This window comes from Pseudorca crassidens, chromosome 13, assembly GCF_039906515.1.
Source record: "Pseudorca crassidens isolate mPseCra1 chromosome 13, mPseCra1.hap1, whole genome shotgun sequence".
NCBI lineage: Eukaryota > Metazoa > Chordata > Mammalia > Artiodactyla > Delphinidae > Pseudorca > Pseudorca crassidens.
Window position 1 is genome coordinate 20,639,104 of NC_090308.1, and position 21,725 is coordinate 20,660,828.

General features: G+C 39.0%; 1 protein-coding gene across 7 annotated transcripts in view; it reads left to right on the forward strand.

Moving 5' to 3' along the window:
- Positions 1-21,725, forward strand: part of PLAGL1 (PLAG1 like zinc finger 1) — a 65,921-nt gene that overhangs the window by 18,311 nt on the left and 25,885 nt on the right. For 6 of the 7 annotated variants that reach the window (XM_067701879.1, XM_067701883.1, XM_067701877.1 and 3 more), the window contains 3 exons: positions 2,024-2,065; positions 16,953-17,017; positions 21,111-21,142. The gene's annotated coding sequence lies outside the window, so the exon portion shown is untranslated. Of the gene's footprint in view, positions 1-2,023; positions 2,066-2,139; positions 2,420-16,952; positions 17,018-21,110; positions 21,143-21,725 lie in introns of those variants that run through there. The other variant, XM_067701880.1, reaches the window with a different exon arrangement.

Here is a 21,725-nt window from a genome sequence, read left to right on the forward strand (position 1 = left end):
AATACTAATGCCAAATGTGATGATATTTGAAGGTGGGGCTTCAGGAGGTAATTAGATCATGAGGGTGGAGCCTTCATGAATGAGATTAGTGCCCTTATGAGAAGAGGCCAGAGAACTAGCCAGCTGTTTTTCCTGACACGTGAGAGTACAATGAGAAGTCAGCAGTCTTCAACATTGAAGAGGGTTCTTACCTGAACCCAAGCATACTGGCATTCTTCTCAAACTCACTTGGAACATTCATCAAGGTAGACCACATAAAACTCACTTGGAACATTCATCAAGGTAGACCACATAAAACACATCTTAACAAAGTTAAAAGGGTAGAAATCATATGATATCTGCTCTCAGACCACAATGGAATTAGAGTCAATAATAGAAGGACAACTGGAAAATTCTCAAAATACATGGAGATTAAACAGCATACTTACAAATAATACATAGGTCAGAAAAAATCTTGGGAAATTTAAAAATATTTTGAACTAAATAAAAATGAAAACACAACTTATCAAAATATGTTGGATGCAGAGAAAGCAGTGCTTAGAAGGAAATGTATAGCATTGAATGCATATGCTAGGAAGGAAGAATCAATCTGTTTTCATCTTAGGAAACTAGATAAAGAAAAGCAAACTAAATCTAAGGTATGGAGAAGAAAAGAAGTAATAAGAATTAGACCAGAAATCAATGAAATTGAGAATAGGAAATCAATAGAGAAAAGCAAGGACACAAAAATTGGTTTTATTGAAGAGAGCAATAAAATTGATAAGCCTCTAATGAGGCTAACTAAGAAGAGAAGAGGGAGGATACAAATTACTCATATCAGAAACGAAGGGACATCACTTCAGATCCCTTGGACATTAAAAGGATAATAAAGGAATACAATGAACTAAGTGCCCACAAATTTGATAACCTGGATGAAATGGATCAACTCTTTAAAAGACAATCTGCTAAAACACAGAAGAAGAAATAGACAATTGAAGAGGATTTCTCAATTAAAGAATTCAGGTAAATAATTACCTTCCAAAATAGAAAGCACCAGGCCCAGATGGTTTTACTGGTGAATTCTGCCAAACATTTAAGGAAGAAATTATGCCGGTTCTCTATAATCACTTTCAAAGGATAGAAGCAGAGGGAATACGTTTTAACTCATTCAATGAGGCTAGCCTTACCTCAGTAGCAAAACCAATAAGCAATTACAGCAGCATTGTAGGATACAAGTTCATTATACAAAAGTCGGTTGCTTTCCTATATATGCTTTCCTTATTTCCAATGAACAAGTGGAATTTGAAATTAAGAACACCTTCCTGGGACTTCCCTGGTGGTCCAGTGCATAAGACTCTTGTCTCTCAGTGCAGGGGGCCTGGGTTCGATCCCTGGTTGGGGAACTAGATCCTGCATGCATGCTGCAACTAAGAAGTCCGCGTACTGCAACTAAAGATCCTGCATGCTGCAACTAAGACCCCGCGCAGCCAAAATAAATTAAAAAAAAAACAGCAACGAGAAAACCACCTTCCCATCATTTTTACTGTGAACCTAAAACTGCTCTAAAGAATAAAATATTTTAAAATAAATATTAAAAATATGAAATCTATGAGTTCGGTCACTACTTTAGCTTACCTTTTACCTTTTGATTTTTGAAGTGAGTAGTCTATGTTAAGGTAACGAGGAACAAACATCTTTTCAGAGAATTTGTTCCTTAAACTGAAACTTACTCTTTAATGCAGAAAAATAGAATTCCTTATTCATGATTTGACATTCAACTACACAGTAGACTCTTAACACACAGTGAGTAAGATACTTATTGTTCACAAATGGATGTTATTTTAGTGTTAAAAATAGATATACAAGGGGTTAGGGACAGAAGGAGGTTGTGGGGAAGGAGGTGGGTGTACTTATGAAAGGATGACATGAGGAATCTCTCTTAAAACTTCATGTGAATCTGCAATTATCTCAATGAAGTTACAATTAAAAATGCACACACAACTACTATATAAAACTAATATATAGTTTTTATTTTTGTTTTTAGGTTTTTCCCGCCTGGTTGACAACCTAGTCATCATTGGCTTTTGTAAGTTGATATTTTAATTTCTTTATCCTTCACCTCCAACCTTGTATATTTTCTAATTACATGAGAATATTTTTCTAGGGAATCTGAACAAGAATTAGAGCAAAACCTTTTTTTTTATTTGGTTCTTATATTATTTTAAAGATAGTCTCACTTTTTCTCATACCATTAGGTGATAGTTATTTTGAGAAGGTTTGAATTACACATCTTGGGCTGGGGCCATCTGTTTCTTTGGAGTGACTTCCCATCAGGGTTATGATTAGCAGGAGCAAAGTGCCATCTGTGGAGCTGAGGTGGCACATCCATCCATCCCGTTGGACATCACAGTCTTCACCTAGAACATCCTTGTGGCAGATGGTAAGAGGGACACAACATCCTGGGAGAAGGCCACTAATGGGAATGGTTTGCCTAATGAGGTATAACAAATTCTGTTTCGTTTATCTGTGAAAATCTGGCAATGAGATGAAATGAAGGGAGAATTGCAGATTGGGAGAACTTAGCTTTATTCTCATTTTATCATTTGGAGTAGCTATATGTCTGTTCAGTAACTTTTTCTTGTAGCATATTGAAGAAAAATTTAGATCTCCTGTTTCATGGTAGTTTTTTTTAATTCAGTGAAATCTAAACATTTGAAATAGATTTGAACAAACATTTTTAACCTGGGAAATGAATTATCCCCTCTATCACTGAAAACATTTACAGTATTAAATGGCTAATCCTCTCCACTCCAACCAAACTTTCTTCTTCCTTAGTCTTCCTCATCTCAGTAAATGGCAACTACATTCCTCCAGTTGCTCAGATAGTCTCTGTGGCACCATCATCCTCTCTTCTTTCTGTCATCCCCTATACACCCAGCTGTCAGGAAATACTGTCAGCTCTGCCTTAAATATATCTAGGAGATGACTGCTTTTCACCATGTATTCCACTACCATACTGGTCAAAGCCTTCATCTTTTTATTAAAATAGCCTCCTAACTTGTTTCCCTGCTTTTACACTTTCTCCACTATAACCCATTCTCCAAATGGCAGCCAGATAAATTATTTAAAACTCTTAAGTCTGATCATGTTACTTTTCTGCTCCAGTGACTCCGGTGCCTCTTTTCACAGAGGCTTATCAACTTCTACATGATATGGGCCCCCATTACCTCTGATCTAACCTAACCTTTTACTGCTCCCCCTCACTCACTGCTTTAGCCATACCAATATTCTTGTTCCTACGTTGGGGTTTTGCAATTACTGTTCCCACAAATAGCCACATGACTCACTTCCTTACCTCCTTTAAATCTTTGCAAAATTGTCATCTCCGTATCCAGGCCTTCCCTGACTACCTTATTTCAAATTACCACTGTTTCTCCCTGCCTTACACTCCCAGCACTTCCTATCACTACAGTACTTTATTTATTTATTATTATTTTTAAAATAAATTTATTTGTTTTTATTTATTTTTTGGCTGCGTTGGGTCTTCGTTGCTGCATGCAGGCTTTCTGTAGTTGCAGCGAGCAGGGGCTACTCTTCGTTGTGGTGCGCAGGCTTCTCCTTGCAGTGGCTTCTCATTGCAGAGCACAGGCTCTAGGCATGCAGGCTTCAATAGTGGCACGTGGGTTCAGTAGTTGTGGCTCGCGGGCTCTAGAGCGCAGGGTCAGTAGTTGTGGTGCACGGGCTTAGTTCCTCCGCAGCATGTGGGATCTTCTCGGACCAGGGCTCGAACCCGCGTCCCCTGCATTGGCAGGCAGATTCTTAACCACTGCACCACCAGGGAAGTCCCAGTATTTTATTTTTTTAACCACCTTCTGTTATATATTTTACTTATCTGTCTCCCTTTCACTTGAAGATGAACTCTACGAGAGTAATAATTTTTGTGTGTTTTGTTTACAAAGATGGGAAAGTGGGATAGGGAAAATGGATTGTATAGCGGTTACTGACTTTGCCTAATACAACCTTCTCTTGTTGCCTCGTGACCACAGAGATAGGTAAGTGAAAAAAGCAACTAAAATCTCAATCATCTATGTATTTCTAGGATTACTGGGAGAAAAACTAGGTTTGAAATTTCTTCTAAGAATATACTTCATTTTCTTTTCAGTGCTTGTTTGATTAGAAGTTCTTTGGTAAAAATGAGTAGATACTGATATTTTTAGTAAATGATTCCTAATGCCATTTTGTTACTGAAGATTTAGAGTGTTCTATCAGAATTTAGTTCCAGAAGTGTGCTTTTTAAGAGCTATAAATTAAGAGCAGACAGAATGGTGGATAGCACAAGTTTTAGAACCAAGTGTAGCCTGGCTTGAATTCTGGCTGTGATTCCAATAAGTACACTATAAGCAAGTTAATGAGGCTTTCTTAGCCACAGTTTGTCTTTTATAAAATTGAAATAATAATAGTTGTGAGGCTTATGAGGATTAATTGAGGTGATAGACTTGGCCATTAGCAACATTCAGTAACTATTAATCCTTTAATCTGATATTGCTCAGTTTTATAAGCTTGAGATACTAGTAATAAATTATTTTACAGTGTACTTTGTAGAGAAGACAGTCTTTTATAATTTATGTCATTACATATAGTAAATTTTGAAAAAATTATGTATATTTTATGGAAGAGAAAATGACTAGGAGACATGAGCTGCTCTGTAATGTGACCCCAGAAAATTTTTTGCATTTTTTGTGATCTCTACACTTTAGCAATGTGGAGAGGATGAAATGAGATAGTGTAGATTTGTCAGTACTTATTTTAAAATATAAAACATTAATGCAAATGTAAGGAATTGGAATATCATACTGAGGGGACTTCTACCATGACTTCCAGTCATGATGTAGTAACAGGAACTGGATTTATTATCCTGCCTTAGCAAAACAAACAAACAAACAAAACCCCATAAAATGTATGAAACAAAGATTTTCAAACATTGGGTGACAAGTGGCATAAGACAGTTAACCTTGAGATAAAGGAAACAAATGATGTGCCCAAGGCCACAGTGTAAGGGGGAACCCAGACACAGCTTAGTAGTCACCCTGAATTGAGGTGATTAAGCTGGCAATTCAGGGAGGTTGAAGCAGCTAGAATTTGCAGGACAGAGGACCAGAGAGAAGAGAGCTCTGGAGATCTTCAGAGGGTTCCCTTGGAGTCTTCAGCTGAGTGCTGATTAGTGCGTGCTTACGAGAGAACTACCCAAGGCTTGGAGAAAAACCACTGGGAAGGGAAAGTTAGCTCATGTAGGGCTGGGAACTGTGCATCCCCACCATTCAGAGTAGAAAAACTTTGTAATACAAGTGGCATTAGATGGAGTGCTCAGAAGGGTATTGCCTCTGTGGTGAGGCAAAATTAGCCCTAGACTAAAGGCTGCCCTGATCCTACCTAAAAAATCTTAAAAGTGGGAATTCCCTTGTGGTCCAGTGACTAGGACACAGATTTTCATTGCTGTGGACCTGGGCTCGATCCCTGATTGGGGAACTGAGATCCCACAAGCTGCACTGTGCGGCCAAAAAAAACAAAACAAAACAAATCTTAAAAGTAAGCCATTAAAGAGGAATCACAGCACTTTTTTAGTAAAGGGCCAGATGGAAAATACTTTAGGCTTTACAGGCAATATGACCTCTGCTGCAACTACTTAGCTCTGCCATTGTAATGTTAAAGCAGTCATAGACAAGATGTAAATGAATGGGGGTGGCTGTATTCTAATAAAACTTTATTTACATAAATAGACTCTGGGCCAAATTTGGCTTGTGCACCATAATTTGCAGACTTTTGGTTTACAGGGTCGCACTGTGGGACTTCCTTGGCAGTCCAGTGATTAAGACGCCACAGTTCCATTGCAGGGTGCACGGGTTAGACCCCACATGCCGCATGGCGCGGACAAAAAATTAAAATAGAAAAGAAAAGGGTCAAATTGTTTCTAGTCGCTTAACTCCAACTCAGAACAAAGCTCAAGAATATATAAAGAAACACAAAATATCCAGCACCTAACAAGGTAAAGTACACAATGTCTAGCATTCAATCAAAATTTACCAGATATGCAAAGAAACAGGAAAATTCAGTAGTAAGAGAAAATTCAATCAATAAAAATAGACTCAGAAATGAAACAGATTTAATAAACAAAGATATTAATAAAGTTAATAAACATTTTATTTGAGTAATTTAATAAGATTTTAATAACATATTCACTAAATGAATATATTAAAAACATTAGTATAACTAAGTTTTGTATGTTCAATAGAGGAAGCATAAATTTGTTAAGAAAAGACATGAAAGCTATAAAACGACCCAAATTGATCTTCTAGAGACAACATAAACATCTGAGATGAAAAATACACTGGATAGGATTAATAGCGGACTAGACACTGCAGAAAGAAAGATTGCATGAACTTGAAGACACAGCAATAGAAATTACACAAAATAAAACACACAAAAATCCTGGGAAAAAAAGCCCATCAGTGAGCTTTGGGATAACTTTAAACAGCCAAAAATATTGTGTAATTAGAGTCTCCAAAGGAGGGAGGGAACAGAAAAAAAATTTTTTTAAATAATGGCTGAAAATTTGCTAGATTTAATGAAAACCATAAGCCCACAAATCTCAGAAGCTCAATGAAAAGCTAGCAATTACCAAAAAAAAAAAAAAAAAAAGAGAGAAAAAAAATGAAGAAAATTACATCAAGGCACAACATTAATCAGATAATTTAAAACCAGTAATAACGAGAAAGATTTTAAAGTAGAGAACGAAGAAACTATAAATTTAGAGGAACAAAGAACGACAGCAGACTTTTCATCAAAAGCAAAGCAAGCCAGAAGACAGTGGAGCAATGTCTTTAAAGTAATGGAAGAAAAAACTGTTAACCTAGAAATCTATAGCTAATGAAAATATTTTTCAAAAAAGGTAGTGAAATAAAGACATTTTCAGACATTCAAAACCTTAAAGAGTTAGTCACCGTTAGACCCACACTACAAGAAATGCTAAGTCCTCAGGAAGAAAGAAAATAATACCAAGTGGAAATAAAGAGCACCAGAAATGGTAAACACCTGGGTAAATGTATAAGGTTTTGCTTTTTTAAATTTAAAGCTTTTTAAAAAGGTAATCATTTAAACAAAATAGTAATAGTGGAGTTGGGGTTTATAACATATAAAAGGTGTGACGATAATTGCACAAAGAACAGGAGGGGAAAAATTGAAATATAATATTAAAGTTTTTTTTACTATATGTGAAGAAGTACAATATCCCTTAAAGGGATATTGTAATAAGTTAAGGATATAGCCATAAACCCTAAATCAACACTAAAGCATAAAAAATAGTCATAAGACAAAGGAGATAAATCAGAAAAAGAAATAGTTCAAAAGAAGGCAGGGAAAAAGGGAAAAGGGAATGGAGAACAGATGGGACAAATACAAAAAAAAAAGCAAGGTGCTACATTTCAACCTAACCATATCAATAATCACATTAAGTATAAATGGTCTAAATACTCTCATTAAAAGGCAAAGAATATCAGATCAGGTTCAAAAAGAAAAAAACAAACAAGGATTATGCTGCCTGCAGAAAAAGTGCACAACATATATAGAGAGATAAAAAGATTACAAGCTAAAGGATGGAAAATAATATACACTTAAGCACTAATTTTTTAAAAAGCCTGCGGACTTCCATGGTGACTCAGTGGTTAAGAATCTACCTGCCAGTGCAGGGGACACAGGTTCGATCCCTGGTCTGGGAAAATCCCACATGCCGTGGAGCAACTAATCCTGTGCGCCACTACTACTGAGCCTGAGCTCTAGAGCCTGTGTGCTGCAACTACTGAAGCCTGCACACCTAGAGCTCGTGCTCCACAACAAGAGAAGCCACTGCAAAGAGAAGCCCATGTACTGCAATGAAGAGTAGCTCCCACTCGCTGCAACTAGAGAAAGCCTGGGCACAGCAACGAAGACCCAACACAGCCAAAAAAAAAAAAAAAGCCTGGAGTGGGGACTTCCTTGGTGGTCCAGTGGTAAAGAACCTGCCATGCAATGCAGGGGATGTGGGTTCAATCCCTGTTTGGGGAACTAAGATCCCACATGCCAGGGGCAACTAAGCCCATGCACCACAACTACTGAGCTCGCGTGCCTCAGTGAGAGAGTCCATGTGCTGTGGACCCTGCGTGTCACAACTACAGAGCCCATGTGCCCTGGAAGCCCGCGTGCCACAGCGAAAAATCCCTTATGCCTCAACAAAGATCCTGCATGCCACAACTAAGACCCGATGCAGCCAAAAAAAAATAGAAGAAAATAAATAAGTTTTTTAAAAAAAAGCCTGGAGTGGCTATATTAATATCAGACAAAGTAGAAATTAGAGCAAAGAATATTGCCAGGGAGAAAGAGGGTTCTTTCATGATAAAGTGGTAAATTCATCAAAAAAAATCCTCTTAAATGTTTATGCACCTAATAGCAGGGTTTCAGTATATACAAGGAGAAATAGACACATCCACAAATGTAGTCAGATTTCAGTACCCTCTCTGAACAGACACATCAAGTAGATAACAAACCAATAAAGATATAGAAGGCTAAAACACCACTATCAACCAGCTTGACCTAATTGACAGTTATAGAACACTCTACCCAACAAAAGCAGAATACACATTCTTTTCAAGCATGCCTAGAACTTTATCAAGATAGATCATATTCTGGGTAAAAAAAACAAGACAATTAATTTAAAAGGTTTTAAATCATACAAAGATTAAATCAGAACAGAAAGGTATCTGGAAAAGTATCTTATAACCGAACAACACACTTCTAAATAACCCAGGGGCACATTCTAGGCCATACAGAACATGTTACATTTCAAAGAATGCCAGTCATACGAAATACCTTCTCAGACAACAGTGGAAATGAAGTTAATAACAAAAAGTTAGTGTAAAAATTCTCAAATATTTGGAAATTAACACAGTTCTAAATAATGCCTGCTGCATCAAAGAAGTCTCATGAAATATTTAAAAATACTTTAAAATAAAGTGAAAATATAGTCTATAAAAATGTGTGGGATGCAGCTGAAATAGTGCTTGGAAGGAAATTTATAGCATTAAATGTTTATATTAGAAAAAAACCTAAAATCAATAACTGAAGTTTCCACCTTATGAAACTAGAGAAGAGCAAATTAAACTTAAAGCAAGCAGAAGAAAGTAAATAATAAAAATTAGAGAAGTCAACAAAATTGAAAATAAGAAAATGATAAAGAAAAACCAACAAAACGGAAAGCTGGTTTCTTTGAACAAGATTAATAAAATGATAAACATATAGCGAGGCTAACCAAGGATAAAAGAGAGAAGACATAAATTACCAGTATCAGGAAGGAAAGAGGAGCCACGACTACTGACCTCATGGATTTTACAGGGCTAATGAGAGAATACTACAATCTCTGCCCACAAATTTGAGAACTTAGATGAAATGGACCAAATCCTAGAAAGATACGAACTACCAAAACTCCCTCAGGGAGAAATAGATTACCTGAACAGCTCTATATCTATTAAAGACATCAAATTAATAGTATATATTAAAAACAAACAAACAATACCACCACCACCACCACCACCAAAAACCTTCCAAAAAAGAAACCCAGGCCCAAATGGTCACACTGGTGAATTTTACCAAATAACCCATGTGACATAAATGAAAAGGGTAATTGGGAAGTATTTTCAACTGAATGGAAATGAAACATATTTCCAAATAATTAGGATGCAACTATAGCGGTACTTAGAGGGAAATTTATAGCACTAATAATCTGTATTAGGAAAGAACAGTCTCAAATTAATGGCTCAAGGTAAGGGATTGTTAAAATTGCCTTCAAATATCTGAATGTCTTTTGTTAAAAAATATGTTTGTTTCATATTGTTGGAGAAGACAATTAGAGGTGGTTATAAAAAGGCAATTCTTAGCCCTTCATGAGAAAGAAATAACCATCAAACTTCCACAGCTATGGACTGAGTTTCTTTAGTGAGACATGCTTCCTTAGACATTCTTAAGGGTTCTTCCCAACTATTAATTTCTGAGATAAATGGTAGTGAAGGAAAAAAAAATTTCTCAGTGTTAATAGGCTATAGATAAACAAGCACATTTAAACTGATGTGTTATATAGTAGGTAATGCAATGTAAGAATGAGCAGTAATTTTTAAAAATCACAGAAATATAGAATTAGAAGGAGCCTTAAGTGGTGTTGAGTCAAACAACAGTGGCCTCAATTCCCTGCCTTTTTAAATATCAAAGCACTGGATAAAAAAAATTTTTAAAGGGGGAACCATTGATGTTTGCAGATCAGCAAAAGCACTGAAGGACAACTAAATCACTGAATGACATATTCAGAATTCAGAGAAAATCCCATGAAGCTCAAGAACAACCAAGAATATTCTAGACGTGCTTGTGTACTAGGTAAAAGTTGGATAAATGCCATCTACTTTCCAAAGCCTTTTCTGGCTCTCCGAGACTTACTGGCCTGTCTCTGTCTTCCCATAGTATTTTGTACGCTCTGCACTGTAGCATCTGCATACCATCATCTATCAATAAGGGGTCATGAAAAATGAGACAAGGAGTTAAAAAGTAAGGTTTGCCTTTTATCACTGGCAGTCTTTTCTTGTGCTAGAAAGTTAATCCATGTTCTCCTGGTGAGTAGCATGAGGGTCAAATGAAGTAAGACATGTATTCTTTGAAAACTTTAACGCACTAGCTACATAAAACAAGTATTCCTATTAGGTATTTTTCTCTTCATGTGGCAATAGTCTGTGAATTTCTGCCTAACACCAATACATTTCTACTTAAAATGGTTAAAGGGCAAGAAGTAGAACTGATTGTACAGAAAAACAACATTGCTGCTTTATAGCAACCATGAACTTGCCTCAGTTTTTTTTTTTTTAAGACCAATTAGTGTTTCTATTTTGTATAGTAGCTTATCTTTTATGACAGTTTGATCTTGGTTTATTACTTGGCCCCATAAAATCCTAGACTTGAGTGCTAAATTTTTAGTGCTAGAGGGAACCATGTAATCTAGAGGCTGAAAGTTAAATTTTGTGTCTTTTTATTGAAAAGGAAGCATTTTCCCCCTTTTAACAAGTTTTATATTGGTTTGATTTTCAACATCAATGATAATAGCTACCATTGTTGAGCATCTCTTATATGCTAACACTGTCTAGGTGCTTTACACAGGTTATCTGATTCTATCCTTTGCAAGCCCTATGAAAGAAGGTATTATTCCTCTTTTACAGATGAGGAAACCGAGGTTCTGGAAATACTGTTAAATTGCTTAATTTACAAAACTACTAAAAGGTGACACTAAAATTTGAATGTGAACCTGACACCAGAGTCCATACTCTTAAACACTGCCTCCTTGAATGAGCGGTACAATGCATTGGCTTACAAATAGATTCTTATTACTTATTAAATACAGTTACGGAGAACGTCAGTGAATAATTACACGCAGAGGTGGTAGCTAGGGGCAAAGGAAACAGCATGGGATTTAGAAACAATATTTAAAGTTGTGACTCATATACTTATTTGTTCTGTGACTTTGGCAAATCAATTTATTACCTCTCTTGAGGCTTTTTTCCTCATTCAAAAATAGAAATTCATAAAACCACCTATCTCAGATGGTTATGGTGAAGATCAAATTGATGTTTCTAAGTGCTTTTGAAAAGTATATAAGTGAATTGATGAGTATATGTCGTCATTAGCCATAGCCTTTCTTCGAGTAGTAAATTCTCTGACTGCTTTTAAAAAATGATTTGATTTATAGAAACGTAGCGAGTTTCCAAAGCAGCTCTATTCAATTAGAGTGATCTATTATAGAAGGAGGTTATACTCCTAAGACCAGCTTTCTTCGATGAAGTACATCGTTTTTGAGGAACGATTATTTCACAATCCTTCGTAAAGGAATTCTTCACGGATGTTTCTGTCTCCATTTTGGAAGAGTAGGGAGACACAGAGGCCAAAGTGAATCAGTGCCAGAGTCAGCTTTGAGGTTCCTAATATAACTGTCACACTGAGCCTACCAAGAATTCCACTACCTTTCCTGTGCAGTTGGGAGTTCTGTATTTTCTAAGTTCATTTCTGTCCCAGTTTGAGAAAAGTGAAAGTCTTTACCTTGAGGACTGTTCAGTACCCTATACAAAATGGCATCTTTGGCAGTCAAATGAATAATCAATGAATGGACCCCCCAGGTCAGTCCCGAAGCTCCTAAGATGGGCACGTGGGAAGGCCGTGTTGTGTGTCATGGAGTGAGTTCTCCATACCTTTCATTCCAGTATTGTTTATTTTCTTTTTGGTTTAGGAATTTTGAAACTTAACCCATCTATTCCCATGTTTACTCAGGATTAGCAGCAGAAATGGAGTGGAGCACAATAAAATGAACGCATTTTGTTACGGGCTCTCGTGAGGTGAGCGTGGTGTCAAAGTAGCAGTTCGGAATTCAGTGGAGACTTTGGAAATCTTTAAATTCTGTGTGTTCAGTGTAGGTAACGAATCAGGATAATCCACTTTCTTCCCTAGTCCCTCTGGTTCTCCCCTCCCCCCTCGCTAACCCTCTACACACACACACACACACACACACACACACACACACACACACACACACACACACACACACACACACACACACACACACACACACACACACACACACACACACACACACACACACACACACCCATTCACCCATTCACCCATTCACCCACAGACTGTCATTTAAGAGCTTGGATTACCAGTTTCGGTGATTACCTAGCTCACATCAAAAAGCTAACTGTTCTATCTCTGTTGTGTTTGTGTTTTGCAAACAGAATTTATGCAAACGGAGTCTCTCTTTAGGTCGCGTGGCCTTCTCTGGAGATGAGGCCTGAGGGAAGCCCCAGGAGTTACAGCTCTCAGTTCATCCTACGGTAGTAGTTTACTGGGTGTGAACCAAGAAGGGCAGTGCGTGTAGCAGACCTCCTATCATCAGCAGAACCATTAGGTTGAGAATAGAGTGTCCCAGTGGTGTAGGTATGGTGACACGAAAGAAATTGCAGATTAAGTGAGACCATCGCTTGTGGGATTGCAGGGTGGAGAAAGAAAGGGAGAGTGAGCGGGCCTAGTTTATTTATGGAATGTCGGGGGGCCGTCGTGGCTCAGCGGGCCCTAGAAGCGGAGGACTTCCCTCAGCGCTTGTTTTCTCCCTCTGACCTTGGATGAACTAGCGAGCAGTATATTATGCCGGGTGATTGTGCTGGTCTGTCATGGTTAGCATTCTGGACTGTCACTGGAATGTAGGAAACGGATGAATTTGAATTGAACCATGAGGTGGTCTGCCGGCCCTCTCCTTGTCTCGAGGAAACCTGTCGCTGTTTGTCTGGGCCTGGCCTAATGAAAGCAGTGGAGGGAAAGAGAGGTGGGCCTTTGATCTCTTTGTTGCAGCTGCTCCCTGGGAACTCACTGAAATCAATGCCCTGTTTTCCTGAAGGAATGAATGGCTCTGCCTAACTAGCTTTGTGAAGCCGTGGGGGAATTCACTGCCTCTGTTTATTGACAGCTGAAAAGGAGCACATGGGGTGGAATGGACCTTCTTGTGAAAACCAGGCACAGGGAAAATGAGACCTCAGTTTAACACAGAGGAATTTGGAAATTCACCCCAAAGGAGACGTGGTTTCTCATGCTTACATTAGAATTACTCAAGTTTGGGGCTAGTGTGTAATGGACAATGGAGGTTCTGTCACAACTGTGTTATAAGTAGGAATATGATATGCATAATAAATGATGTTAAGTAGAAGTTGATTCAATACCCTCCTTATTTTTTTTAAACACAGAAGTAGAGAAAGACAAATATTAACCATGATATAATCAGGTGATTCTTTTATTTTTGCTTTAAGAAGAAGAGAAAAAAATTGATACTTATTTTAGGCATTGTTAATATGATATCACTAAGTCTCTAGAATGTGTCTTTCATTCATTTATGTTTCAAAACATCTCTGAACTTTGTATCTGTTTCATTCACATAGGTGTTTGTGCTGTTCTGGATTGTGTGTTGGGTGGAAATACTACAAATCACGTTTAGTTTTGAAATGTTTATTCTTGGGATATTATAACTGGAAGTCTGTGTCAAACATAAATGAAACTGGCTTGTAGACCAATTTAGCACTTGCGATGAGAACGGTTCACAAATCCTAAAATTACTGTCTTACGTTTGACAACACAGTAAAGAAAAAGTCAAGTTTATCACAAGGAAACATCACCATACCTTCTTTTATCTCTCCCCTCACTTGCTTGATTTCCCAGAAAGAATTTATTGCTTTTTCCTTTGGCCCTCAGCCCTTTGTGCACACCTCTATTATAACACTTAACACATTGCTCTGTAGCTCTTTGTTTAGGTATATTCTTTTAGCTGGAAGTAAAGCAGCTGTGTCGTATTCATTTTTATATCTCCAAACCCAGCAAAGCTCTTGGCTCAGTGAATGTGTGCTGAATGAATGGGGATTGATAGCTCCCTGTACATTACTTTGAATGTAATTACTTATCCAGGCTTCAACTGCAAATACTACATTTAGGGAAACCTGATTGATCTATTGTTACCTGATTGGTGCCATAGCTTTTTAAAATCTTTCCTTTATGGAGGATTATTAAACAGTTTTTCAATGTGGCAATGGGCAGTCCGTCAGCCTCTGAACAGGAGGCATAGAAAGTGTATGGCATTGTCCTTTTCAAATCCAAGCTCTCTTCTTTAATATTCTTTTTAAAAAATAAGTCTCAGCACAGTGTTTAGGTATTTTCAGTAAGAAGATGAAAAAACTTTTAATTTAGAGTTTTGTAGACTTTCACCTGACCAGCTTTAGTGATTGAGATGGATAGACTTCCATTTTCAGGTTTTAATTCTATGATGTAATGTGAAATAATGCAAAACAAAACCTTTGACAGTTTCTTTAACCAGCTTCACCACCACTGTATGTTATGAACCTCTTGTCAAAGGGAGCAAGCACCTTTACTTCTAAGTGAAAAGTGTGTAGGGGAAATGTTGATTCTAGAGTACTAACTCCTGTGATTTCACAGGACCCTAGGACAAGCCCAGTTCCTGAGTTATTCTCACGTTAAACCCGATTTCTTTTTAAACCAGAGCTTTAAGTGGGAAATAGTTGTCAACATTCTTTGGGAAAAATAACATCTTAAAATCACAATGGAAAACTTTAGAAAAGGTGAGGGCAGGGGAGAGGTAAGTAAGCACCCAGGTACAGAAACTGGCTAATATTTTATTCTCCATGTTATTTTTGTTTTTACCACAAAGATTACGTTAAAAGCAATCTGTTTGGTTTTCTGTCTTGATTAAAAGTAGGGATGAAGTTTAAAATACAGGTTTCCAAATTTACGAGTCGTGGTAGCCAGTCTTGTAGAGGGATAGGTGCGTGTATGGGTCGTACAAATGGGGTCAATTCGGCAGATTGTGACTGCTGAGATTTTAGATTTCTTACAAAACAGGAAAATTACCACGGCCTTGATCATTGATAGACTCTCGCCCCTGTAAGTATTAACTTGTAGATAAGAAAGCTGTAAGCCTCTTACTTAGGTTTTATAACTTGGCTGCTCAATCCTCCCAGTTTCTGGAAGTAATTTCGTGTGACATCATACCAAAGTCGGGAGGGGTAGAGGGTGGAAGGAGAAGTAGGAAATCAAACGACACTTTTCCGTTTGATGTTTCAGCTTAAAAGCGGTGAGGCATATCTTGTCTACATTGATAGAACTACATACAGGCCCCAGGGAGTGACTGTAGTTAAAAGTTGTGTTCTTGCTGTGTTTATAGAACCAGATAACGTCAACTACATGATCCTCCATAAAAGAGTCCTTTTCTCGGGCCTGAAGACTGTTGTCGTATACAAGAAGAATTTCAAGTAATTTAAGAGTCAGACCCTCAAAATACGTTTGGGGATCAACATATATTAGATCTTTGTATTTATGTGTGTGTTTATCTCCATAGACAAACTTCCTAGCAGAAAGATACTTCCCTCTTAGACAGCTTCCCATCCATCCAAATGAAGCGGGCCTAATACAGGCTGATCTAGTCATTGAAAGGGAAACATCCTCCTCACGGGTTAGGTTGAATTACAAGAAAGACGGGTATGCTTACTGTCAACAAGTTCTGCCCTTCAGGCCTCTCCTCTTGAGTAATAAGCTTGTCTTTGAAAAAAAAAATTGCAGTTAAGCAAAGGTTCCTTTTGGTTTTGGGTTTGTTTGTTTGGTTGGTTTGGTTTTTGTTTGCCTGTTTGTTTGGTTTGGGCCTTTTAATGGTCTTTCCTTGCTCTTTGTCATCTTTTTCCCTCTCTTCCCCAGTGCACCCTCAGCCCTGCTTGGGTACCTGCTTCCTTTTCCTAAAGGATAACGTTCTTAGTTGACCCTTTTACAAAAGGTTCTGATTATCATCTGATTTCTTCCTGAGGCTCTGAGAAATTTTCACGTGAATTGGGGTCTCTGGAAAAGAATTGCAAATACAGGAGTACACCTTGCTTCCCAGGTGCCGTGTCCAGCACTTCACTCACGTTAACTCATTTAATCCTCAAAAGGCTTTTAGGCTATAGGTATGGTTATCATCTCCATTTTACAGGCGAGAAGCTGAGGCAGAGAGCTGTTCAGCAAGTGGTGTGAGGTTTCTGAGTGGCTCCAGGTGACACCTGGATCTGAATGTAGGCATTCTGGCACCATGGCCCCAGCTCGTCACCACGTCACCACATTGTCTCTCTCAAACTAAAAATCCTGTAAGAACTTAGAGGTGTGTCTCTGGAAGGTTGGAATATAACACGATGGCATATTGACGGAAGGAAGTTTTTGATCCTGGCATCCTGAGCTCACATTCTGTATGTAAATGTCCCCTAACGCAGTATCGGTGTGGTTTTGCTCAATGCCTTTTTTTTTTTCTTTAACCTTTTGACATTTTTTTCCTCTTCTAGGATTGCTCTCACATCTGATGTTTCATGTCACATCTGAAACTCCTCTGTACCTCAAACTTAGAAAGGTAAGTGTGTCTCCGCTACACCCTCTGACTTCTGCCCAGGCTGCTCTCTGTGGCCAGCTGTGAGTCTGTGTTCTCATTCTCCTACGTTAGAGCACACGCCAAAGCTTCCCGCTCTCCACGGTAGAGGGGGTTATGTTCCAGAAAACACTTGCTCTCCGAGAATTTTCATTTGAGGAACTGCAGACCTTGAGGGAAAAATTACGGCTGGGGAATATGAAAGCCTATTTTTTCCTCTTTAGAAAAATCAAGAGAACGTGCTAAGAACTGTCATTGATACTCATATAACTTTAGAAATAAGGGGCACTATACAGATGCCTTTTATCTATCATGACTTGTTTCCTAGAAACTTGTGATCTCCCTCCCTGACACTTAAAAAGACGTTTTCAAAGAAAAACAAATTAATGCTAGGGGAAAATTGGGGGTATTAGACTCCATTTAGAATCGTATTTAGTATGTTGCATCCATGACAATTCAGTCTCTAAATCATGCTCCTAAAGTCATAATGTGAGGTGATTCTCAATTTGCATATATTCTGTCCAAATTTCCTAAAATTATGAAATAAGTATGCCACTAAATCCAGTGGAGGTAACCTAAATTTGCCCCTAAATTTGAGGGAACTCGTGGTCGACAGGATCCCCAATATTTATCAGAAGTTTTGATTTTTATTTTTCTCCATCATACATATAGAGATGATGATTTGTTTTAAACGCCTGTTTCAAAATAGTGACACCTAGTCATTAAATTTCATATCCAGCATTTGGGTTGTTTTTCTCCTGTGACGTGTATTCGTTCTCTGTTTAAGCCCATTGCCTTCTTCACCCCAAAGGAACCCTCCCCCTACTTTGCAGCTTTAGTGCTAACAGTGTTGCTTAACCATAACTTTTGGCCTCTCTCCACATAGTTTTTTGCAAAATGTCCTTGACTGCAATATGCCGTATTTTTTTATTCCAGTCTTCTTTGTAAGTTTTCTTATATCCCATTGTACACTTGAGTTTTTTTGGTTTTTTTTTTTTTTCTCCTAAACTAGATGAACCACTTCCAAATTTATTTTGCTCTTGGACTGACTTCTAGAAAGGCTGTCCACAGCTGCTCCAGGTGAAGGGCCAAAGTGAAATATTAGATGTGTGTGTTTAAATTCCTGTTCTCCAAATGGTTCTAATTGAAATTAATCCACTTCCCCACTCATACATTCAAAAGAAAGATTCTAGCAACATCCAAATGTGCCAGAATCACTTCTGTATATCATTTGGGTGACTTCATGATACCTGTAAGACCAATTCATGCCAGGCCTATTTGTAATTGTTTCCTCTAGTTAAATGTGACATTGCCATTAAAAGCACAGCTAATAATATTATACTGCTTAAGAATTTAAAAATCTTTCAAATACATGACATACAAAGTTTTGAAGCAGGCAGGAAATAATTAGAAACTTCTTTTACAAGTATGTGTTAGAGAATGGAATTGTGTCATGATCCAAATTAAAGAAAGATGATTGAAGTGAACCAATAATTCATACTTTCTGTTATATGTATTGTATTCTGAAACAGGTTATGAATATTTCCTAGTTGTGAACTTACCCAGTGTATAAAATCATTCTTGATACTTACTAAACAGGCCACATCTACTTTGTACATAAACTTCAGACTCTGCCCCAGTCATTGTGCCCCCGTATGGACATACGTAATGCATAATCTTACAACAGCTCTGCCAGGTAGAGAGATGTAAGCATGAAGAGAAGTTAGGGAACTTGCTTAAGGTTACCTACCTGGCAAGTAGCAGAGCAGTGTTCCGACCTAGAGCCATGTGACTCCAAAGCCGCTGCTCTTTGCACTCCACCAGCCCATCTTTCTTGGACTTCCTCCAGCAGAATAGTATCATTTGGTTAACGTTTTTTAACTAACGGTAGGAACACAACCTAGTATTAAGTAGAGTATGCTTCTAGTAAAAGAATAAGGGAGAGTAAAATTATCATACCACTTTGAGGTAAGGAAAGTTACTATCCAAGAAATAGCATTAATTTTTTTTTTTTTTTTTTTTTTTTTTTTTTTACTTCCTTGACTCCCTGAACAAACAAAAAGTTAAAGTGAAGGCCGTTGGGGATGAAGGGCATTGGGGGGGTCATCATATAGGAGAGTGTTAACTATTGTGGGTACAATTAATAAATAAAGCACATATCTCTATCAATGTGTTTAAAATAGTGTTAGGAGTTATGCGTGTTTATACTATGACAAAGTGTACTTTATTTGGGGAGTAACTTAATTGATCCATTATGTGGCATTTACCAAGGTAATTCTTCCCTTTTTGTTTGAGCACAGGAATTAAAAGTGATTCATAAAACAGACGCGCACACACACACAGTCAACGTGCAAATTAGAACCACAGTAGGGTGATCATCATTTTTTGTTGTTTCCCTAAAATGGTTCCCGTTTGCTAGTTCCGATTCGGGAGATTTAGAGCTCCCTGTCAACGCTCAGCTTTACAGAGAAACTTCAGTGTTCAGTTATTGCTGTTAGTCTTTTTTGTGCACAGCTTTAAAAAATTGTTTTCTGTGTTTTTTCCTATGGAATTACTGATTTTAATGTATAGAATGGATAAACGCAGGAGCATTATCTGTCTGCCTGCTGTCTGAGGTCTCTTTCTATAACGCGAGCCCTTAGCATATCGCTCTTCTGATTAAAAACTTGCAGTGGATCAGTCAGGACTCTTGGTTGCAACTGATGGAAATTAATGGGACCATTGAAGAATTCCAAACAGCCAAGTGACAGGAGCGTATTTGCATGTTAGAAGAATCACTCTGACAGCGGCATTGTTAGAATGAAGGGATGAAGGGGAGCCAGTCTGAGAACAGAGAGGCTGAGGAACCAGTAGGGATCTCGGTGTCCAGTGCGTAGAAATGTCCCTTTACTGATAAGCTCTTTACTTGCCAGGCTAGTAGTAGTTTGAAGGAAGCCACGTGAAAATTGAGTTCTTGGCCAGTAGGGTGGGCCGGTCCCCATCGTCCAGCACACCCTCCACCGCCACTAAGTTTTGGGGCACCACAGGTCGGAAGGTAGCCTCCGGCACGTGGTTGCCCCTGTCGGATGGTGAGGGTTGGGGCTGAGCCCTGTGAGTGCTCATTGACTGCCCCCTCCTCTCTTCCATCTGGGCTCCCCCATCTGGTGTGAGAAGGGAAGCAAGTGTCAGCAGAGGCCAGACCCTTAGGAGAGGAGAGCGGCCCTGCACTCTGGTTTTCCGAGCCTCTGTCTGCTTGCTCAACGCACCCTAACTTCCAAGTTCCCTGTCTGGGGGTTTTCTTCTTGGGCACCGTTTAATACCAAATGCTCATTTTCCTAATAACCGAAGCAGAGAGGGGGGCACTGTCTTGGCCCGCCCTGCCTCTGTGATGGGGCACTTGCTCCCCAGATATCTCCTCCTCTCCCGGGTCTGTCTTCCCTGTGGATGCGCCCCACATGCCGGGCAGACTTAGTGGGTGCTAGTGCAGCAGGAAAATGGGGTCCCCTATTTGCTGATTCTTGTATGTCTGAAATGCTTCCAACCAGAACTCCCTGTTCCAAAAGTTCTAATCTCGGCATACTGGCTGATACATCTTGGCTTATCTAGAATCCTCTCTGGTTTTCATCAGTGCCTTCATAAGCCTCATCCGAAGTCTCAGATATTCAGCCACAGAATTTAAATGGAATTTGTTTTGAGGACATGACTGACCCCAGAGTCCAAATCCCTGTAGACATTTGGTGTCACAAGGACCTACCGTTACTGCAACATCTCTGAATCAACAAATTTGTCACATTTATATCGTTTCTCCTCCCTGACACCACCCCAGTTTCCAGCACACTCTTATTTCCATCTTCTGGAAACCAACAGTTTCCAGAACTGTTGGAAACAGTTGGTTTCCAAACTGATGGAAACTCTGTCCGGGCAGCTGGTCTGGGAGGCACGTCCAGGCTCAGAAGCGGCGGTGTCCTGGGCCTCAAGATTCTAGCAGCACTGGCCTCTCTTTTCTCTTCCTAGTAGACTTCTGTTTTTTCCTTTGGTTTTTAAGCAATTCAGAGTTTAAGATAAAGGCCTTAAACTTTCTCTGTCTCTCCCTTTCTAGGTATTTGCATAGGAATCAGAGGCGTTAATCTTGTGAGTAAACTCTCGACATCTGTACTTGTTTCCTTCCTTCCTTCCTTCTCTACCTGCCCCCGGGACTAAAGCACAGGACAGCTGCCAGGTCCCCAGCACCTTTGCAGAGTCCACACTCCTCTCTACAAGAGGAGGGGTGGTGGCATTTTTTGAAAAATAATCTGGCTCCCATTGTGGCAGTTGAAGCTAGTCTATAGCACAGATGCACACAAGTCTGTGATTCTTTGCACCTTACTCAGGCGCCCCTCACAGGTCTGAATCTCATTCCACGGTGTCAAGTATGCAGGAAGTACTCACTTTTGTATTCCCCATGCCGTCAACCTAGAGAGAAATTTCATTGCAGTCATTTTTAGGTGTCTCCCTTTCCCCCGTGGAGTGTGTGTCCTAGAATCTGGAGACTTCCCTGGCACCCGGTAGGTGAGGGCTGGTCTTTGGTACATGACAGTGGGGTAGTGGTCTCTTGAAGCCCTGCCACTCTTGCCCCAGGCCTGGCCTCCCTGAGCACACCCACAGCTGTCCTCTAGAGGGTTCTGCCCTGCCTTGGGGACAGAGCTGTGCCAGGGCCCCTTTTCCTTTCCAGCCC